A 22,242-nucleotide genomic window follows, 5' to 3' on the forward strand; every position below is an offset into this window, starting at 1 on the left:
GGAGGGAATTTAAAAGTGAGCGAGTCATAGGATTTTGTTTAGGCAGGTCTACCCAAGTTATTGGTGGTGAGTGTCCTGAACACTACACTGGACTCAGTTATATGCCTGGTATGGAAGTGCAAGAGGCGGTGCACATACCATCCTCCTCCCTCCCCCCAATTAAATAAAGTTGTGTCCTGCTACTTAAAATCAATCCCCTGAGTGTCTTATACAAGAGTTTAAGGACTACATATTCTCTGAAGTTACACATTCAACTGTTTCCATGTGTAATTTAGTCAGACACGCCGGGGTGGCTCCTCATCTAGGGTCATTTGTCATAATGTATGAAGTCATTGTGCATTTGTGCACAAAACTTGTGGGCTCGTGTTCAAACATCAGCATCAGTATAAGACCACAACTAAAACGAACATACTGTCCCTAAGACATTCTGAAATTAATTTTAAAAAAGTTTAAATTTAAATCCTATTGATCCATTTAGAAAATAAGTTGCCTGTTTTTTATCCTTATTCCAATCTTTTGTCATACAGGGCTGAGTCTCTTTTCTGTTACAGAACCTTTTGTTTAAGAGTGAGATAAGGTGTTAATGTTTTACATTAAAATGGCTAATTGTGTTGTGACAGCCATGTAATTAATCATTGGACCACTCACTGTCCACTTTCATATTCACATTAGTGTGGAATGTTGCTATCCCTGAGATTTCTAGAGTTTTGAGCGCATACAAACCTGTGGATACACTATCACTAAAAGCACAACCGAAAAGGGAGAATGTATGTTTGTTTGTTTTTAATATAAACACAGGTTTTTGACAATTTTGCACTTAAAGTAAAAGGAGTGGATTCTGAAATTTGCAAGTTCCAGAAAAAGCCAAACCCCACAAAATACAAAACAACCCCCCAAGTAATCCCTTGTCCCCAAAAAGCCAAAAAAAAAAAAGGCAAAACAAAACCCAAGATATTTCATGTTATTCACAGGAACTGGTTTTTTCCCCTAATTTTATTGACCAGACTGCTTTCCCCCCCCACCAGGCAATTGAACAACACAATATAATATTCCTGGTGCAACCACCACAGCTGAGATTTTTCAAAAGAATGAGGGGATTAGGTTTAATTGAAGGTGCATGGCTAAATGCTCTGCACAGCCTTGGAAACATCAACTCCTTTTTTTTTTAAATTATGAAGGAAGCTGGCGGGGGGAGCGTGAGATTTTCTCACTTGTTTTGTAATAGGGTGAAACTTATTCAATAAGAGAAAAATTGGGATTTACTAAAAAAATTATCTGAAAATAATATTACAACTGTAATATTTTCCAGTCAGGTCTGCCACATCACAGAATAATAGTACTAACGTTAGTAGAAGCTACACTTATGTCTCGTATAAACTTCAACTGGGAAAACGGTCGAAGCTCTCTGGACATTTCAACTTAATTACTTTAGTTATTTGTTAAATCTTCATTTGGAAGAGGAGAAGTTGGTTTAGAGTCTCAGCTGCTCCAGACATATCCTCCAGACATAGCTGAGGCAGTGGCTTGCAAATGAGCCAGCTCTGTCGCACTGATCCTGGGGTTGGTCTTCCAGTCGCTCACTGTCCAGTGTAGTTTGGAGCAGCTTCAGAGACAGCTGGTAACGGATTGGAAGAAATGGTATGCTGACTGGGGATTGCAGTGGCTTGTCGGTCATGTCCCCAACACTCTCCATAGACAAAAGATGCTGGGGAAGCAAGGCAGGATGTTAATACTAGCTGGAGATTTCCCCATCTTGGCAAACACACTGGATATACAGGGCTTGAACCCTTTGCTCATTGAAGTCAATGGCAAAGATCTCATTAACTTTAAGATTAGAGTCACATCCACTTTGTACTAGTAAGTTGTAATTGCAGATGAGAATCTGGCCCCATATATCTAAACTGTGCAGTTGGATCAATTCTTTCCCCTTTCTCTATTTTGCTGCCACACTTTTAATATATGCATAGGTTACTCATGCCCTTTTTGCTCCCCCATATCTGGCAAATTTCCCAAGATTCATGACAAATTCTAAGGAGAACACCTATAGTATTGCCTCATTTATCAGAGACCATCAATGACATTATGCCATTTTGTCTTTGAAATTGCCTTTAAATGCAACCTTCCCAAAGTGAAACCTGAGCCGAGCATGTAGATTAAAACAAAATCCATAGAAAATCTTTCAAAATAGAAACAATTAAAGTTGTGAGGCTGTACTGAAAGCACATTTTAAATGAGAGAAAATAATTTTGATACAATGCTGAATGCTGTAATGTTTTGCTGACAACTTTGGAAGGCTTTGCTCGCAGATGAATAAAAGGGTGGTTAAAAGAAATATTGATATGAAATATGCTTTCATGAACATCTTACCTTCTCTGTTTTTTTTCTGTTGGCCTATCATAGCTGTGCACCATCCTCTTCAGTATCACTGAAGCTTTCATATGGCCTTAGATTTCAAAGCTACAGGTGGTTTACAAGTGTTGCACTTCAAAGACTGTTTTGATTAAATGAAACAATGTTTGTGTAATATGGAGCCCAGATCTTTGAACTTTTTTTCCATTCAATTCATCCTACAAAGATTCAATTAGGGGAGATCAGAAGACCTGCTGCCAGCCATTGTTTTCATCTGTCACTCAGGTTTGTCTTTTCAAATATCTTTCATATAAACCCAGGGCCAACCATTTGTTTTGATTCAAATAATAAAATAAAATAATAACAATAATAATACATATTTCTAGCTGGCAATGTCCTTTGCTCAAAAACACGGTATAGAACTAGTATTTTAAGTGAATATGCACATACTCGCACAGATTTGATGAATCATCTTATTACTGTCTTGCTATTGATAAGCCACACTTCCTGCCACAAACCAAGGAGCCAGATAGTTGTGCCTCTTAGTGAGTATGTAAGTTACTGAAGCTGATTTAACTTCTTGTTGTAGCTTGTGGTTTTTTGCTTTCAGTGAAAGAAAAACTGATCCTAACAGTTTTAAACTTGTTAATTCGAGCCATATGTCAGACAGCCATATGGTGCAATACCACCTTATATTTACAGGGTGCTGCTTTTCAAAACATTATTCTAAAAGCTTTATTTGCCCCACAGTTAATATGTGGTATTCTGTGCTTTTGAGATTTTTAAAGTATCTCAAGCATCTAAATCACATGCTGATGTAGCAAAACCTCACTGATTATTAAAAGCTAATTGCAGCCTGTTTTATTGGCAAAAATGTGCTAATCAAGTCCCTGAGTCAGAGAGTATGCTAAAGAGAAGCGTGTTGTTAATCCTCCTGTCTCCACATATGGCAAAAGAAAAATGAGATGTAGAAGGAAAAATCATAGCCTTATTGATTACCAGGACTGTTCTATTTGATGTTCCACGGAAAAGTACCCAACACTATGTGAGAGTTGGAGGCAGTAACAAGGGCTTTTCCACCTTGGTCCCTTACAGAGAATGAAAGAAAACTGGCATTTTTGGACAAAAATGTAATAAGAAAATGCAGTGGGCTAAAGAAGTCTGTTGGTTGCATAACTGATACTTCTCATTTCTCAGTATCCAGCTCTTCTAATGGACCTAAAAGAAAGTCAGTCAGTTTTTAATATAGAAAAATTCCTTGGTCTAGATTGTGCTGCCACAGGCTGCCCTATGTTGAGTACAGCTGTATCACCCCAGGAGCAGCACAGGAAAGGATCTGTGCTCTTTGAGGCATGGTGCCTTTCCTCGTCCCTTTCCACCCCCTTGATCAGGGGTACTAATCTGCTATGACCAGAAGTAGATTACTACTCCCCCTTGTGTCAGCTAAGCTCTTCTGCACAGTGCATTGGAGACAGATGAGTCATCACCCACTTCCTCACCTATTTGTCTGTACAGCGCCCCCTGTACACGGTCCCCAGGTTTCAGGGAAAGCACTTCGGGACAATGGAGGATGTAGGCTTATTCCTCCTTATGTGCTTGTACAGGAACATAGCATGGTTCACAATTTAGCCCTGGGTCTGGAACTTTAGACACTTGGTGTTTGTTTGATCATATTTCAAACAAATGGTGACAGAAAATGTATTGAGGATGTAATATTTATATTATTAAATCTGTGCTGCATATTTTGTAGATATGAGAGATTCATTTATCTGACTTCCGGAATCCCATACTCTAAACTAGTAAACATTTGTTTATGTATAGGTGGTAAATGTGTTCCCCCTGCTGTCTTGAGCTTTAGATCAATTACAATGCTATGTGTTTGTTTATTTTAAGAGGGACAAATCACTTCAAGCAATGAGCTTCTCTCAACCATCTAAAGTCAATGACTCTGCTCATGCTCCCATTTATTATTTTTGTCCCTTTCGTGCACTTTCACAGACTGCTCACTAAGGACATACTTCTGCCACTTGGACTCATATCGGTTAATATCTTACTCAGCAAGTAGGCTAATTGATTTGAATGGCATTACTTATGGAGTAAGGTACAAGTCAGCGTAAATAAGAGTGACAAAATGAAGCCCTGATTCTTCATTCCATGTCATGTATAGAAACAAGTCAGGCATACTGCATCATAGAATCCTTTCTGTGTTCTCTGGTTAAATAAGGGAATATCTAGTTTCTTCCAGGTAGGCTCATGACTATATGAATTTTTAAAGCCACATAGGTTTTTTTTTTCTTCCGAAAAATGATCCACAAACCTTCCACTATTCTTAAAGAAGTCTGTAGACACACATGAAGACAAATTGTCCTTTCAGTTACACCACTGTAAATCCATTGGCATCCATGGCGCTACTCTGGGTTTATGCTGGCGTAGCTGAAAGCAGAATTTATCACTATAGAAAAAGATATTTAGTTCACAAATCACCAATAAAACTTGCTAAGAGAACAATCCTACAGGTTTTCATTATTGCCTTGATAATCTTATTAAAAACCAAACTCTGAGTTGCACACAGCAGAGCTTTTGGTAGAAAAAACCCAGGCAGCATTTAGTAAGCAGTCCAGCATATTGCACTTTAATAAGTTAATATTAATACTCTCACAGAAGCCCATGCAAATAAGCACAAAACACAATAGCATTCTGAAATTAAAAAAAACACCATACAACTGAATGAAATGGTTCAGTGTATAATACCACTACTAAAAAATACCTATTGTGTTCAACAGCCTCCCACTTAGATTAAGCTAGCAACCAATCAATCCTTTCAGAGTACACAATGCCTTTTTAATACGGTGGCCTATGAATGGATTGGTTTAAGAATGATGTATTGTGTATCATTTGAATACATTCCAAAGAAACTGAACTCAAATACAGAAATGAAATTCAAGATATAAACCAAAGATAAGTGTTAAGGTGGCCCTATTTGTTAAAACCCAACCCCCAAGGGTCCAGTACATGGTATAGTGCCTTCATCATTTGAAGATGGCCTTCCATAAAAGACTAAAATAGTAATATGCTATGATTTACAATGTCAGATTATTATTTCAGTCAAGAAAGGTGTCCTTTTGGATAATAGCTCAGTCAAATTTCTTCATGTGCTGTTAAACAGCAGTATATATATTTCGTATGCAAGTTTTGCCAGCTTCATTAGCGGTGAAATTGAGAGATTTAATGCTTACGTCACTACCAATAGAGAACTAGATTGGCACAGTAATCCCTTACAAACTGGTCTGAATGTTTTTAAAATATATTTTTTTAACTTGTTTGGCTTTCAGTAACCTCTTGTGCCTGGTAGTTTACTGGGGAAATCACTAAACATTAAACCATGATGCATTTTTTTTCTTTAAAAAAGACAGATATTTTTTATATCAGACTCATGATAGATACCACATTCAAGTCCCCATATGGTACTAAACTCTCATACAAACTAGCTCTTGTCCTTGGAAAAACAGATACGAGTGCCAGAAGAGAAAGGTGGTCTTATGGTTAAGTCTACTGGACTGCAGCTCAAGACATCTATGTTGAATTATTCACTTTGCCACAGACTTCCTGTGTGACACTGGGTAAATCACTTAATCTTTTGGTGACTCAGATACCCATTTGTGAAATGGGAATACTAACCATACTTAGGGCTTGGCTACACTTACAAGTTGCAGCGCTGGTGGAGGCTTTCCAGCGCTGCAATTACACCCCGTCCACACTTGCAGGGCACAACCAGCGCTGCAACTCCCTGGCTGCAGCGCTGGCTGAAAACCCATCCCGGCAGGGGTATAAGGAGTGCAGCGCTGGTGATCCAGCGCTGCTCAGCAGGTGTGGACACTCACCAGCGCTTTAAGTGTCCTCCAGGGAATAAGGAGTTATCCCAGAATTCCTGTTCAGCCACTCTGCTCATCAGTTTGCACTCTACTGCTCTTGCCTCAGGTGACCCGCCCTTTAAATGCCCCGGGAATTTTAAAAATCTCCTTCCTGTTTGCTGCAGCCAGGTGTGTGTGGAGTGCAATCAGTTAATCTTTCCAGGTGACCATGCCTCCACGTGGCAAACGAGCCCCAGCATGGAGCAATGGCGAGCTGATGGACCTCATCAGTGTTTGGGGGGAGGAATCTGTGCAGGCACAGCTGCGCTCCGGCCGTAGGAATTACGATATCTTTGAGCAGATATCAAGGGCCATGCTGGATAGGGGCCATGATCGGGACGCACTACAATGCAGGGTGAAAGTTAAAGAGCTGCGGAGTGCCTATTACAAAGCCCGCGAGGGGAATCGCCGATCCGGAGCTGCCCCCACGACCTGCCGTTTTTACAGGGAGATGGACGAGATACTTGGGGGTGACCCCACTGCCAATCCCAGGATAACGATGGACACTTCTGAGCAGGCTGGGGGACAGGAGGAGGAGGCGGAGGCGGAGGCGGCGGCGGCGGCGGGGGGGGGAGGAAACCGCGAGTGAAGCTACTGGGATGGGGGAAGACACCCCAGAGTGGGCATGCAGCCAGGAGCTCTTCTCAAGCCAGGAGGAAAGTACCCAATCGCAGCAGCCAGCAGTTGCAGAAGGACAAGCAGAGGAGCGGGTTAACAGTAAGCGGCTTTTATTTTCTGGGTGGAAATGTTTCTGGAGAGGAAGGGGGGTTATGGCTGCATGCATGCCAGCCTCTAGATGTGGAATAGCCCGTTGATGTGGTCTATCACGTCGCGGTAATCTGCTTCAGTTATCTCAGCAAAAGTTTCATCCAGAGCGTGGGCAATATGCCTGCGCAGGTTTATAGGCAGAGCCACTGTGTCCCTTGTCCCAGTGACGGTGACGCGTCCGCGCCACTGTGCTGCCAGTGGTGGGGGGACCATTTCTGAACACAGGCAAGCCGCGTAGGGTCCCGGGCGGAATCCACATTGCTCTAAAAGAGCCTCCCGCTGTGCCCTAGTGACTCGCAGAAGGGAGACATCTTCCAGGATTAACTCCTGTGAAAAATGTTGGGAGACTCTTTAGTGAAGAGATAGGGAGATAAGATCACCCCTGCAGCTGCATCTTCACTCAACCCCTCTAGCACTTCCAGATTACCCGAAGCAACCAGCTCCCCTCTATCACTCAAGCCCCACTTCTCCCTCTATAAGCACCCCTCACTCACCATTTCGTGGCTTCTGTTGTGTTATGCGTTTGGGAAAAGAATGCTAAAGTGAGAACTCCCTCAGTGTAACAATTCATGTCTGGAGATAGTGGATACAATGCTGCCCGTGTTAAATGTTGTCATTTCTGTGTTTCTACAGTGACCTTGACTACTGGACTGCCCAGATGTTCAACATCACAGAGGCTTCAAAATTTGAGAAAAAATCCCCGAAAGAGCAAAGAGGACATGCTGAAAACTGTTCTTCATCACTCTGCTACAGAGAGAAAAGAATTGAAGGAGTGGAGAGAGAAGGAGAGCAGGATCCGCAAGAGAAATGCAGTGGCCAAGAGGAAAAGCACGGAGCGGCTGCTAAGCATCCTGTCGCGCCAAGCGGACTCTATAGAGTCACTCGTTGCCATGCAAGCAGAGCACTACCGTGCTACTCCCCCACCCCCCCCGTCCCAAAGCTTTTTGCCTTGTGCCCCAATGTCAGCTCAAACCGCCTTTCCCCAGCATTCAGGTTCTTACCACCACCAGCTGCCTCCAACACCTGTACGTTCACCAACCAGCCCTGATACCTACCACCACCCTTACCCTCTGCACTCAACCCCCATCACCATGCAGTATATGCACCCTGAAGTGCAGGATTCATTAAACAGCACTCCAGACAGGACATATGCAAACTTGTGACTGTACAGTTCACCAACCCACACCCCTGCCCTCTTGTGTTCATGAAATGTTGTGTGTCTGTCTGTCTGTCAAGGAAGTTTTTTTCTTTTCAATAAAACAATTCTTGGCTTTGAAAACAGTCTTTATTATAGCAGATAGTTAAAGATAACTTAGCCCAGTAAAGAAAGAGGCACTGCAAATCATATTATTATTAGGGATAATAGAATAACAGTGTAAGCAGTGCAATTCACTCCCATGCAAGGCAGCAAACATTACTGTTGGCTTTCAGCCTCAAATTCTTCCCTCAAGGCATCCCTAATCCTTGTAGCCCTGTGCTGGGCCTCTCTATTAGCCCTGCTCTCTGGCTGTGCATATTCAGCCTCCAGGACTTGAACCTTGGTGGTCCATGCCTGACTGAATGTTTCACCCTTCCCTTCACAAATATTATGGAGGGTACAGCAAGCGCATATAACCGCGGGGATGCTGCTTTCCCCCAAGTCTAGCTTCCCATACAGACATCTCCAGCGGGCTTTTAAACGCCCAAAAGCACACTCCACAGTCATTCTGCACCGGCTCAGCCTGTAGTTGAACCGGTCCTTGCTCCTGTCAAGCTTCCCTGTATAGGGTTTCATGAGCCAAGGCAGTAACGGGTACGCGGGGTCTCCAAGGATCACAGTGGGCATTTCGACATCCCCTACTGTGATCTTCCTGTCTGGGAAAAAAGTCCCTGCCTGCATCTTCCTGAACAGGCCACTGTTCCGAAAGATGCGTGCATCATGCACCTTTCCAGGCCAGCCTGTGTAAATGTCAATGAAACGCCCGCGGTGATCCACAAGCGCCTGAAGAACCATAGAGAAATACCCCTTACGATTAACGTACTCTGATGCCAGGTGGGGGGGGGGGCAGAATAGGAATATGCGTCCCATCTATCGCCCCTCCACAGTTAGGGAAACCCATTTGTGCAAAGCCATCCACAATGTCCTGCACGCTCCCCAGAGTCACGGTCTTTCTTAGCAGGATGCGATTAATTGCCTTGCAAACTTGCATCAAAACGATTCCCACGGTCGACTTTCCCACACCAAACTGGTTCCCGACCGACCGGTAGCTGTCTGGAGTTGCCAGCTTCCAGATTGCAATAGCCACCCATTTTTCCACCGTCAGGGCAGCTCTCAATCTTGTGTCCTTGCGCCGCAGAGTGGGGGCGAGCTCAGCACACAGTCCCATGAAAGTGGCTTTTCTCATACGAAAGTTCTGCAGCCACTGCTCGTCATCCCAGACTTCCATGACGATGTGATCCCACCACTCAGTGCTTGTTTCCTGAGCCCAAAAGCGGCGTTCAACGGTGCTGAGCATTTCTGTGAATGCCACAAGCACTTTGGTGTCACACGCGGCAGGAGAATCGATATCGATATCATCGTCAGACTCCTCACTGTCACTTTGGAGCTGAAGGAATAGCTCGACTGCCAAACGTGTTGTGCTGGCGACACTCATCAGGACAGTCCTCAGCAGCTCGGGCTCCATTTGCCACAGAAATCGCGATTCACACAGAGAGTAAAACAGAAAGACACTCACAATGGCGCCAAACGCTGCCGGAAAGAGTGAATGCTGGGATGTGAAGCGATGCACCACGGGGCGCTGGCAAACAGGAAGCGGAATGACCCGCACACTTCCTTCCCCTTCCCACAATACTCAGCGCCAAAATGGGACGAGGTGCTCTGTGGGATAGCTGCCCACAATGCACCTCTCAATACAGCGCTGGAAAGTGCTGCAAGTGTGGCCACACTGCAGCGCTGGTAGCTGTCAGTGTGGCCACACTCCAGCGCTGGCCCTACACAGCTGCATGACCAGTGCTGTAACTCCCAGCGCTGCAACTTGTAAGTGTAGCCAAGCCCAGTTCCTTTCTCTCACTTTTTGCTTCTCTCGTCTATTTAGACTGCAAGCTCTTCAGGGCAGGAAGTGTCTTACTATGTGCAGGTAGTGTGCCCACCATAATAGGGCCTCAATTTCAATTGAGTGCACTGGAAATTACTGTAATCCAAGTAGTAATAATAAAATGATGCCACTAGCATAAGTTCAGTATAAAATATATTTATCCCTATCTGCTATCCATTCCATCTGTCCTCAGCTTCATTACAGTGTGATGCATGCTGGAATGCTCTTGGCCCCACTAGCCAACCTTTGCACTGAGACATCTGGTTGCTTGCCTGCAGAGATAACACCACCCTGTTAAAGGAGGGTTAAGAGGAGGTGGAAGCTATTTTCCCTCCCCTCTTCTCCTTCCACAACTCCCACCCACATGAGGAAGAGAAGGGATGAGTTGGTTTGGTCGGTTTTAATAGCTATTTGATGTCCTTGTGTTAATTCTTGGGTGCTTAATAACATACTAGCATTTTGCCTTTTTGTACCTGATATGGTGATTGAGTAAATTATATTATTTATTGAGGCTAGTCACTTTGAGGGTTTGCAGCATAGTTCTTGGAGGGGAAATCTGCAACTGGGGAGCAATGGCCTTTGGCTATTCTGGGAGATTGGGGAATTTGACATTTTAGAACAGTGAAACCCATTATACAGACTGCTGTGGGGAGGGAGTGTTGGCCTAGGGTTACTTTAGCCTTCTCTATGAGGGTGGAGTGTTTGCAGTAAAGTCAGTTGGCCAAAGGTTTTAGGTTACTTAGCCAAGTTGATTAACAGGCTGTCCAGAGAGAATTTTGAGGTTCTCTGTGACGGCCCCCTGATGCAAGAACTATTCTTTGTCCCCTCCGTCCCACCTGCATTCATTATTCTCATGTTGTTTTTTTTTAAATGGGGACCTGACCTGCTCCTCTCAGGAAGAGGAGCACTATAACAGAGAAGCTTTGTAAAGGCAACTTCAGTACTATACAATGTTTAGTTAAGTCCCTAGAGGACACAGCACGATTCTCTCAGATTTGCACTCTGGGCCATGTCATCCAGAATTTCTGGGAGAATCCAGCTACTGCTGGAAAGTTACTAAGCTATCTCCCAACAAGCTGACTCACTTGGGATATGCTAGGTTAACTGACAGGCATCATTTATCCTACAAGATAAATTACTTCTATTGAATTGGCACCTAGGCTTTTTAGTTTCCAATAAATAATTAATAGAACAGATATTGAAAGATGAAGTTGTAGATGGCAATTTTATTCCGGCTATTTCAAGTAGTGCCTGGTATTTTAAAAAAAAATTCCTGTGAAGTTGCAGTTACAGTTATTAATGATAGGGATAATAAAACATTAATCAAATCTTTACAACTTTAAATACGAAATTGTGTCTCATTAAAGTGTATAACAATCTTAAATGCAATCTTACCTATAGGGCTTTTTTCATTTTAATTATATTTGCCTTTTAGGAATTTAAAATGTCTTTATATGTAAAGGAATACACTTACAAATCCTTGTTTCACTGTAGGTTCTTGTATAAAAGATTATTGTCATGCTCTGTAGTATTCTAAAATAATGACAAAACAAATTGGTATAGCACTTGATATTTTTACAATGACCTGGCAAAGTAGTATTCTACCTTGTCATAAATCATTCTATGTATTCTGTCAAGTGAAACTACAGCTTTATGTAAAGACGGACCAATGAATATGTTTATTCATTTTTTAAATAACATGATTTTTAAATAATCAAGGTAAAAGGTCACATATTTATTAATATTTAGCACAGTTCTCATTACTCTGACAATGTTATGCAACTGTTGCCATTATACTGCTGATGTTTAGCTCTTTGCATTAATTTAATGTGCACAAATAATCTTGCATATTTCAAATGTTTCTGTACTTAGTTTCATTCAAACTAAATATAATATTCATCTCTATAACACTTATAATAAGCAGTAGTGCCCTTTCCCCAAATTCCAGAAAACCAGTAAACAAACAAACAAAATTTAGATGGCCACAAATCATTTATGAGGCTTCTTTTAAAACTGATTTCCTAACTGAGGAACTTTACAGTTGAATACTGATGGTTGGTCTTGATCTAAATGCCCAAAGACCTAGAAAAGAGCTATTTTTCTGACCTTTTCTACAGACTTTGAGACCAACTTCTTTCTTAAGAAAATATATATTTTTGACAAAGGACATACTTATAAACATTGTATTTCCTTTAGGAACAAGAGCATTCCATGATAATGTTTTTTTATTAATGATAATGAATTGGTTATTATGCTATGTTATTATTTGTTTCTTCCCATCTGAGATGTTTATGTTTCAGAAGGTCAAACATCATAGCAAAAAGAGAATGTTTCATCGGAATTCCCTGGTTTGGTTTTATTGTAAATCTAACTGGAAGGGAATACTTGAAGGGAGGTCAGTTAAGGATAGGTGGCATATTCATAGCATCAGATACCTGTAAATGGTCCCAAGGGAAATTATTCATAAGCTTCTGCTCAGGTATTATGCTGTGAAATGGACATCTAGAAAAGGATGTGGAAGGGAGAATGAACTGTTCAGTTAGCTGGAGGGGTTGAATCAAAATGTGAAATAAATAGCTCTCCAGGTCAAAATGTAAGGCAAGATGACAATGGTTAACTTTGCTCTGATTGCATTTAGAATGGTTTGTTTGAGATTTTTAGGTGTCTTGATCAGAACTTTCTGTCCCCATGACAAGTCTTGGGAAGGTGAAAAAGATACAAGATATTCTGCAGTTATGGGCTCTGCATGGATCTGGCATCAATATAAACTGAGGAGGCCAACAAACATACCTCAGTGATGGGACTGATGTGGTCATCGATACATCACTAAGACATTCTGGACTGGAAGGGTTTAAAAAAAATTTGTAAGGTGATAGATTCAACACTATTCATGAATCATTGATAGAAGTGAGAGCTTCTCCGTGTTGGAATGGCTATGGCCATCACAATGAGACTTGCAAGAGGAATTTTACCACCTATTCTTATAAAAGCAGACAAACAAATCTCACTCTAACATCTGTTTTGTACTGATCATTATAGGCCTGGTCTACACTGGGGGGGGGGTCGTGAAAAGTGTAGCTGAAGTCGAAGTACCTTAGCTCGAATTACTTACCCGTCCTCATGGCGCGGGATCGACGTCTGCGGCTCCCCCGTCGACTCCACTACCGCCACTCGCTCCGGTGGAGTTCCGGAGTCGACGGGAGCGCGTTCGGGGTTCGATATATCGCGTCTAGATGAGACGCGATATATCGAACTCCGAGAAATCGATTGCTACCCGCCGATCCGGTGGGTAGTGAAGACGTACCCTATGGTGCTGGCGTACAGCAGCTATAGTTATTGGGATGCCAAAACACTTGTTACTAAACTTCTGTGGCCACAGGACATAGAATTCATAGATTTTAAGGCCAAAAAGGGTCCATTGTGTGTACCTAGTTTGACTTCTGACGTAACACAGGCCTTAGAATTTCACCCAGTAATTCTTGCACTGAGTCAAATAATTTGTGGTTGAATCAGAGCATATTTTTTAGGAAGACGTCAGTCTTGAATTCAAGATTTTGAGTGATGGAGAAACCATCAGATACCTTGGTAAATTATTCCAGTTAATTGTCCTCATTATTAAAAACACATGCCTTACAAAGGCATAGCAAGATCCAATCACTGGAAGTGGAAACCAGGCAAATTCAAACCGGAAATAAGGCACACATTTTTCAATCAAAGTACCTTCAAACACCAGATACCTTGTCCCCAAATAAACACCTATAGATTGTGATCATGTCATCTCTTAACCGTCTCTTTGACAACCTGAATAGACTCAGCTTCTTAAATCTGGATCCGTTATTGGACCATAGAACCACTTTGATATTGAGATAAATGGCATTAGTGATTCACTTGGTGGCATTTTTCTCTCTGTGTAAGTATTGATAATGTTCAAACATGGAATGAAGATTGACAGTGCTGCAGTAAGTAGCATCTTCATATGAAATATCAAACTGAGGTCTTCACTTCAGCTATTCAGAATGAATCTTCTTCAGTGCTGGAATGGCTATGAACTGGGGACTCTGACAGAGCTCGAGAGAGAATAGTAAAACTAGGCCCTAAACTTTTTCAAGAATTAGAACAAAATATTAGGTAAAGTAAAAGAAAAAAAAACTTCTAGTAAATGAAAACAATTTTTATTCACTAGGAAGTAAAGAAATGGCATGTTGGAGATGAAATATTATTAATAAATAATCTGAGATACATATTAATTATGAGAAACAAAACTTTTAAAATTATACAATATAAAAAGGAACCGAATTAGCCAGCAGGGCTAATAATTAATATTTCAAAAGCTAGTGTTCAAAATAAAATCTTTTATGTTTATTAATTACATTCCTATACACATTGCAACAGAGTATGCTCATGGGCTAAAAGAATAAAAATAAAGTGTAAACAATCAAAATGAATGGGTGAATAAAACCTGAAATGTAGCTATATTTAAAAAGAGCGAAGAAAACAGATTAAAATATTGTAGATTTTAAAAACATAACTATAGAAAATCATTTCTTTGTACTTTTAGACTTTTGGGGCATGTTTCAAGTGGCTTTTGTTGTCAGAAGAGTGACTGTAGAGATGGCATATTAATTACCCCTCAAATAAGTGATATTTAGTTTGCTCAGTTTATTGGTCAAAAGATACTTTCCCTAACTTCTACAAGCACCCCCTAGGATCTGAAATTCAAGCTTTACTGCTTGTTACATCATTTTCAGTAATACTCTGTAATCAGTATTTAGCTTTCAAATTTTGCTGATGCGTTAAGGAGAAAGAATCCAGCTGTTTCATACTTAGTTGTATTATGGCTGCAATCCAAAGAGCATTAAAAACCTGGTGTGGTTGGTAGAGTACAACACCCAGGGAAATGACATTCTCTGATGAGTAAGAGAATGCCATTTTGATTTTCTAGATTATCATTTGTATGACCAAGGCAGCATTTTAAGTGTTTGTGAAATTGGTAGCTCTAGAGAGAACCAGGAACTAACTGTGTGGCCAGGTGTTCATGATTATCTCAGTCCTGAGCTGCAAATTACCCTCTTATTACAGTTAAGATTTCTATATTGGTTCTCAATACTTAAATTGGCTGAAGTGATTTTTAGGCTGTCCAGTTGTTTTCTGATATGTATAAAATGTCCATTGAGGAAGAGAACGAGACCAACAAACACACTTCATTTTTGATCTAATCTAATTTTGACCTCACACCTCCAGATGTAACAGACTAACATCTAGGGAACAACCTTGTTGTTTTTCATCAAGCGTCTTGTCACACCGTCTGGAGTGGCTCACGACCATGAGTGCCAGCCTCAGGGTAGACTGTCAAAAAGCAGGGCAGAGACTCCAAACTGGGGGTATGTTCTATAATTAGATTTCACCAACCCAGTAACAAGTGTGAATGCCTAAAGCATAAAATAGTCTTTACCACAGAGTCACAGACAGTCCCCTTGGGCATTCCAGTCTATCTTGGCACGTAGGCAACATAAACTATGAGATAGATGGTCACTTTACATAAAAAATGACTACAATATTCAGGTTACTCCCAGTCCCAAAGGGTCACTTACCCCAGGTCATTTGTACTCAGATCTCAAACCAAAGACAATGCCTGTAGACAATCCTGTAATAAACTAACTAAAGATTTATTAACTAAGAAAAGAAATGAGAGTTATTTACAAGGTTAAAACAGGAAGAAAAAAAAATCCTCACAAATAAGGTACAGTCTTAGATTTAAGAAGGTAACATAAGCTTCTATAACAAGCAGCTCTGTGTGTCCTTTAGGGCAAGCAGCATAGGGATCTCTTGCTTACATTTAGGAATCCTTGCCACCTCAGTGTCCAGACAGCATAAAGAGACCCAGTTTCTCCTTGTCAGGGATTTTTCTCCCCCTCCTCACCCCAGAATCCAAGTGGATGGGATAAATTCATGTGCAGGCCTCTCCTTCCTGGAGGGATTGAGGAATGCTCTCAGCAAGGTGTCCGTCCTTGGTTCCCTCACAATGCCTGATTTGCTTCTTTTCCAGTTTGGCATGTTACACTGTTACAGAGGTTTACAATGCACACACTCAATATAACTTATTGCCATGGGCTTCACAGGTTGTAAGTGAGATCAATACATGCAGCATCCTACAAGCATTCCATAAAATCTAAACTCTAAACACTCTTATAATACTAATATTTTGCCATATATACTAACCGACAGGTAAGCTAGACTAGTTTACAGCTATGCATTGGTCAGTATTCACTGAGGCCCCAGACCTTTGGCATGAGCTGGCATCTGGTCAGTCTCTTTTAAGTATAGTAATCCAAGAAAATTAGAAAACAATCCACTGAATCCCAAAGTTTACTTGGAGCAGGGGGTTAACTGAGTGGCTGTCAAGTTTCTCTGAAAGTAAATCAAATGTCAGCATTTTTGCCATCTTGCAATGAAGAGAGAGGGCTATGGAATGGACATGAAGGGAATTTAGGGTTAGCATGAAAAACAAAGGGATCATCATTTATTATGACTGACTATCATTGATATCGTATTAACACCTAAAGACCCTAATCAGGATCAGGGCTCCATCCAGATAGACAGTGTACCAGCACAAAGGAAGATGCAATCACTGACCTAAAGAGCTTTCAGTCTAAGGGTAACCCCAATCCTGCAAAAATTGTATGTGTGTGCTCAAGATTCACTATGTGAATGATCCCAATGAAGCTAACGGTACTACTTCTGTATGGAAGATGAAGCAGGGGAAGCATAGGGTTAAAAAAGAATTAGATAAATTCATGGAGGAGGGTCCATCAATGCCTATTAGCCAGGATGGACAGGGATGGTGTCCCTAGCCTCTGTTTGTCAGAAGCTGGGAATGGGCGAGAGTGGATGGATCACTTGACAATTACCTGTTCTGTTCATTCCCTCTGGGGCACCTGGCATTGGCCACTATCGGAAGACAGGATAATGGGCTAGATGGACCTTTGGTCTGACTCATTATGGCCGTTCTTATGCTCTTATGGGAAAATATTTTGTAGGACTGAGGCCTAATTTAAAACAAGAAACAGCAAGTCAGTAATAAACAATGGGGGGAAAAGAGAGGGAGAATGAAGTAATGGTAATAATTTCGGATCACATGGTTGTGTAAGCTCACACTGGGGGAAATTCACCCCATATGGTGGGCCAGAACAAGGTCTATTCTTCATTTACTTCTCATTTAAGTCCTCTAATTAGGACTTAAATCTTCTAAATAGGCCTTAAGTAGTGTATAGACCTTGGGCTGGAGCTAGTCTCAGGGGTAAGTTGCACCAGAGCTGTTCAACTTGATGTTCCAAACCATTTGAAAGCTTAAATAAGTTATCTCTGAATGCCACTTACAAACCACCAATAGGCTCAGAAGAGCAGGTTGACATTAGATGGGAAATTATAGACACAGTTGCTGGCACAGAATCGCAACAACAAAAGTAGAGGTAAACTCCTGGCTCTGGCTTTAAACAGGTTTACCCTCATGCATAACCAAATATTACTGCACCCTACCTGTAGACTGTAGACTGCACCCAGATGACCACAGGAATGAAAATGAACTGATCAAGTATAACTGAATACAGAAATATAATGTGATAGGAAGGTGGAAATCTCAAACACTCAGAAGTAAGGAAATAAATGAATAATTGGGACACCTTATCTAGGGGTATGGTGGATTCTCCATCAGTTGAAGTTTTTAAATCAAGATTTGAGGTCTTTGTAAAAGATGTGCTCTAGCTCAAACAGATTTTATGGGCTTGATGCAGGAACCACTGAGGGCATAACCACTGGGGTAAGGTTTTTCTTTTTGATTTGATTTGATTCAGTGTTGTGTCATTGTTGAGAGAGCCTATTTAAACACTTCTTAAATGGCCAGCGTGCTAATTGTTTGGTAAAGTAAGGGGCTTTCTCTCATTACTATGGCACAGAGGGAAAGAATCTTTTAAAATGAAGATTTTATTCTTGTTCCTGTGTAATTGGCTTACATAAATTAATAGCCCTTGTATTCGGCCATCTTTTTCCGAGTTCAGAATTTCCTATTTATATTTTCAGCTTTGAAATAGTTTAGCCTGTGCAGGAGACACTCTTTAATACAAAGAAATGTATAAAAGTGACAGAACACTATTACAAAATGAAAAGAAAGAAGGTATTAAGAGGTGAAGTGGAGACTGAAATAGAACCACTTTTTCCAGAGACTTCATAAAAGATCTCTCTTTCTAGCACTCTCCTTCCACCATCTCCCTTTCCCCAAAGATTTTTCAGGTAAAATCTTGTACTCTAGGTGTGATTCTAGCTATGAAATATTCATCAGCTCTGCAGTCTTAGCTTAAAGGAAAGAGAAGAGCCAATAAAAAGAAAAAAGACAATAGATATTTTATGAGAGGAAGGAGCCCAGTTCTGTCTAGCTTCAAAAATTAGGTGGATTCGAGAAAAAACTATGTCACAATATGCAATATATTAGTGTTCTTGCTGTAGAACTATAACTAATGATGTAATGTGTAAGAAGGGTACATTCACTGTTGAATGTGACAATGAGTCACAATGCAATAAATATTGGTAAGAGGAAAGTCATACCACATTTTTATTCAGCACCATGAGGATCTCGACCTATTTTACTTGGAGCTATGCAAGTATCATTGCCTGCATAAAACAAAGCAACATCTAAAAGCAGAGGCACAAAAAACATACTCCAGAAATGGAAAGAGGGAGAAATTCCAATGATCTTTCATTTCATTTGACATAGTCCATGCCAGATGCACGAGTGGAGAGGAAACTATGCAAAGGAGGGAAGAAGAGGTGACTCTTTGTCATCCTCTACCCTTCAGGCACTACAAAGGGTGCTCTGCATACAAAGGCTGCATGGAGGGGAAAGGGATAGCGATTAAAACTGGTCAGGAATTTTTCAGAGATCTGTTTTTTTCACCGAAACTGCCAATTTGTTGAAATAGAAACTGTTTGCAAAACAGGACAAGTTTTGATCAATTTTCCAAGTCAAAAAGTTAGTGGAAATTTTTTTTAGAAGTTGTCTATGAATTACATTTTGACATTAAAAAAAAAAGTTGGGTTTTTGAGTCTAAATGACTTTCTACTTAGAAATTGTAGTGAATTCAGATTAAGATTTTGTTCATGAAAATTGTCTGGATTTTGACTTTTTGTCCTGATTCAGGATGGGAATTTTTTTCAATATCTGAAAAATTTTTAGAGGATGGGAAAAAAACCCAACCATTTCCTTCCCAGCTTTTCTAGAGAGTATATGAGATGGGGACAAGAGTGAGTGGACCAGGAGGTCCATGGAGATTCCCTGTTAACAAGTAGCAGCTGGGGCTATATTATCCTTTCCATAATATTCCCTGGATACAGCTGCTCTTAGGACTGCCCCTGCCCTGGAGGCTGTGGGGAAAGCTGTGGCCAGGAGGCTCCAAATAGAGCCACACTGTGAGGAACTGAAACTGGAGCTGCTTCAGAAGCACAGTGTCCTCTGTGGATGCCCTTAACTTACCATTGATCACTGGGAGTCTGCAGGGTCTGAGGTAGCCCATTCAAATTTTGGGAGAGGGGCCCAAACGCACACAGCCCAAACATAACAATTGGGGAAGAACTATGCAAAGGGATTCATAGACATTTCCTCCTTTGGAGCTTTTTGCTTTGGAAGAGAAAACTTTAACCAGCACAATTTCTCCAGTTGAAAGGGCAATCTTGGCTCCTCTGCAGTCAATGGCAGAACACCCACACGGATACGCAAACCAGTGCTGCACTGAATCACCAGGTGTTTGCTTTTTATTATTTTTGTCCGTTCCTTCCTGAGGTTTCCTGAGACACACTCTTTAGACTGTAACTGAGGGAAAGTTTTAACAAGTTATGCTTTAAATTAAAGAGATCAAAATACATTAGTGAGGTTAAAATTAAACCAAATATGCAGTCAATCCACTGTAGTAATTGTATTAATATAGACCAAGTCTGTGAGGACAGAATGTCAGACTGAGGATGCATGCCTTGTCTTGCCACAGATCCTTCCCCACTGGCTGGGTGGTGTCAGCTGTATATTCTATTATATTTGTGCTCTCATCAAATAGATGACTGTATAGAGCATACAAGCTGGTGTGATGGTGGTGTGGCAAACATTTTACTGGCATGAATTTGGGTGGTTGTATTACTCACAACTTGAGAAACTTCAATGAGTTACATAGGTCAGCTCAAATGGGTGAGAATGAAATCTTTAGACCTCACTGCAAAGGGATGTATTGTTTTTATAAATCTATAGCAGAAATCCAGGAAAGAGAAGGCCCTAGAAATAAACACTCCACTGAAGCAGAGACACAAAATGGCTTTTGGGATAATGCCATTTTCCTTACTCTAATGAAGTTCCTTGTTCAGTGTTAGAAGACAACGATGCTTTCCCTCTTTGTGATTCTTTACTGTGTACCGTTGTCACAGGGCACCACCACACCACTGGCATATACCATGTTTTTCGAAAAGTTATTTTACAAATGTTTTTGATAATATTTTTTAAAAATTGTTGTAGTACTTTTCATATGCTTCTGCTTTAAAGCCAAGTGCCTTAGCTACAGTAGCCTCAAAGTTCTCTTAAACAGGTGCAACTCACTAATTTTTGTAACATAGGCTCTGTCTACCCTATAAAAATGTATAATTACATCGTTTTGGCTGCAACCTTGTTTAAACAGGGTATTTTCTTGTTTACATGGACAAAAACCCAATCAGAAGTATGCTAGAGCACAACAGTACTTAATTTATTTTCTCTGAGTTATGTACAATTTTGGAAACCTCAATAAAAGATCTACATTTCCTTTTCTTTAAGTGCTAGAAGCAAGTATCCCATCCCAATGCAAAGCCAATCTCTCCTTTCCAAAGTACGTGTGTCGGGATTGTCAGATATCTGACCTTGAATCTCCCAAGAGATGGGGCTGAATTTTGCTTGATCAGCAACTCAGAGCAGTGTAATTATGGGATAGAAATTCCACATTTGAGGGTGAGGAGTTCTGGTGAGAACATTTCTCTGGCAGGTTTCCCCTCCCATCTTTTTTACTTAAACTGTTCAAAGGCTTAGAAACTTGGAATACATCCCAGGGGAGAGGGATTTATGGGCAAAGGGCAGATGGTGAGGTCAAAGCTGCATGATAAGTGCAATTCATCTCATGGCTCTGTAGTTTACTTTAGCACATAGACATCTTATTTATCCTGTACATTACAGGAAAACAGTAGCATTATTGCAGTTTCTAATATGCTATATAAACCGGATACACCGATTACTTTTAAACCACAAGCAAATTGCTTACTGAAATAATTAATTTTGAATCTAAGATATCAGAACTACTTTCTATTTGCACGACATTTTGTCCCCCGGCCTTCTGACCTGCGTGGATATTCCCATTTATGGGACATAAGATACCTAGATGCCTCAGAGCTCCTTGACTATTTCAATCTGGGTACATATATTGGTTGTGGGACAGAAACTGAACTGGTAGCATTGATGGATCATCTATAAATGAATTAAGATCAAGTGTCGAGATTGACATTTTTAGATCTATCAGCTTCCTTCCATACACGAGGTGCTGTTAATTCAACAGCAGACTACAGTAAGAGTAGATGGGCTCTATCATGTGGGGTTCTACAAGGCTCCAGCATGTTTAACATTTTGTTCGGTATGTATATGAAGCACTGCAAAGGTTAATCAAAGGGCAGATCAAAAATAACATTAAAACTGATTTGATTGAAAATTGGTTCTTTTGATTTAAAATTATCTATGGAAAGAGTTTTCATGTGCTTTTTTTTTGACAAACACAAACTAAAATAAAACAAACAAAACAAACCCCATGAAAACTGAAAAGTTTTTGGGTTCTGGTCAAAGAGCAAAAAATGTCAGCAAAAACCAGAACAAAATAATTTGAAAATGCTGTCATAGTGCCGCATAGGATATGCACTTCAGATGCTACCTGCTCCCATTATACCCTATGGCAGGCCTGCACAACTCGTAAAGCGGCGAGGGTTTTTTTTTACTCCATATTACTCCAAAGAAAACAGCTGAGGGCCAAAATCCGCCAGCCCCGCCGAACGCCCCCTCCAGCACCGCCAACACCCCCCAGCGCCACCCAGCCCCC

The sequence above is a fragment of the Mauremys mutica genome, chromosome 1 (assembly GCF_020497125.1).
Source record: "Mauremys mutica isolate MM-2020 ecotype Southern chromosome 1, ASM2049712v1, whole genome shotgun sequence".
In the NCBI taxonomy this organism is placed as follows: domain Eukaryota; kingdom Metazoa; phylum Chordata; order Testudines; family Geoemydidae; genus Mauremys; species Mauremys mutica.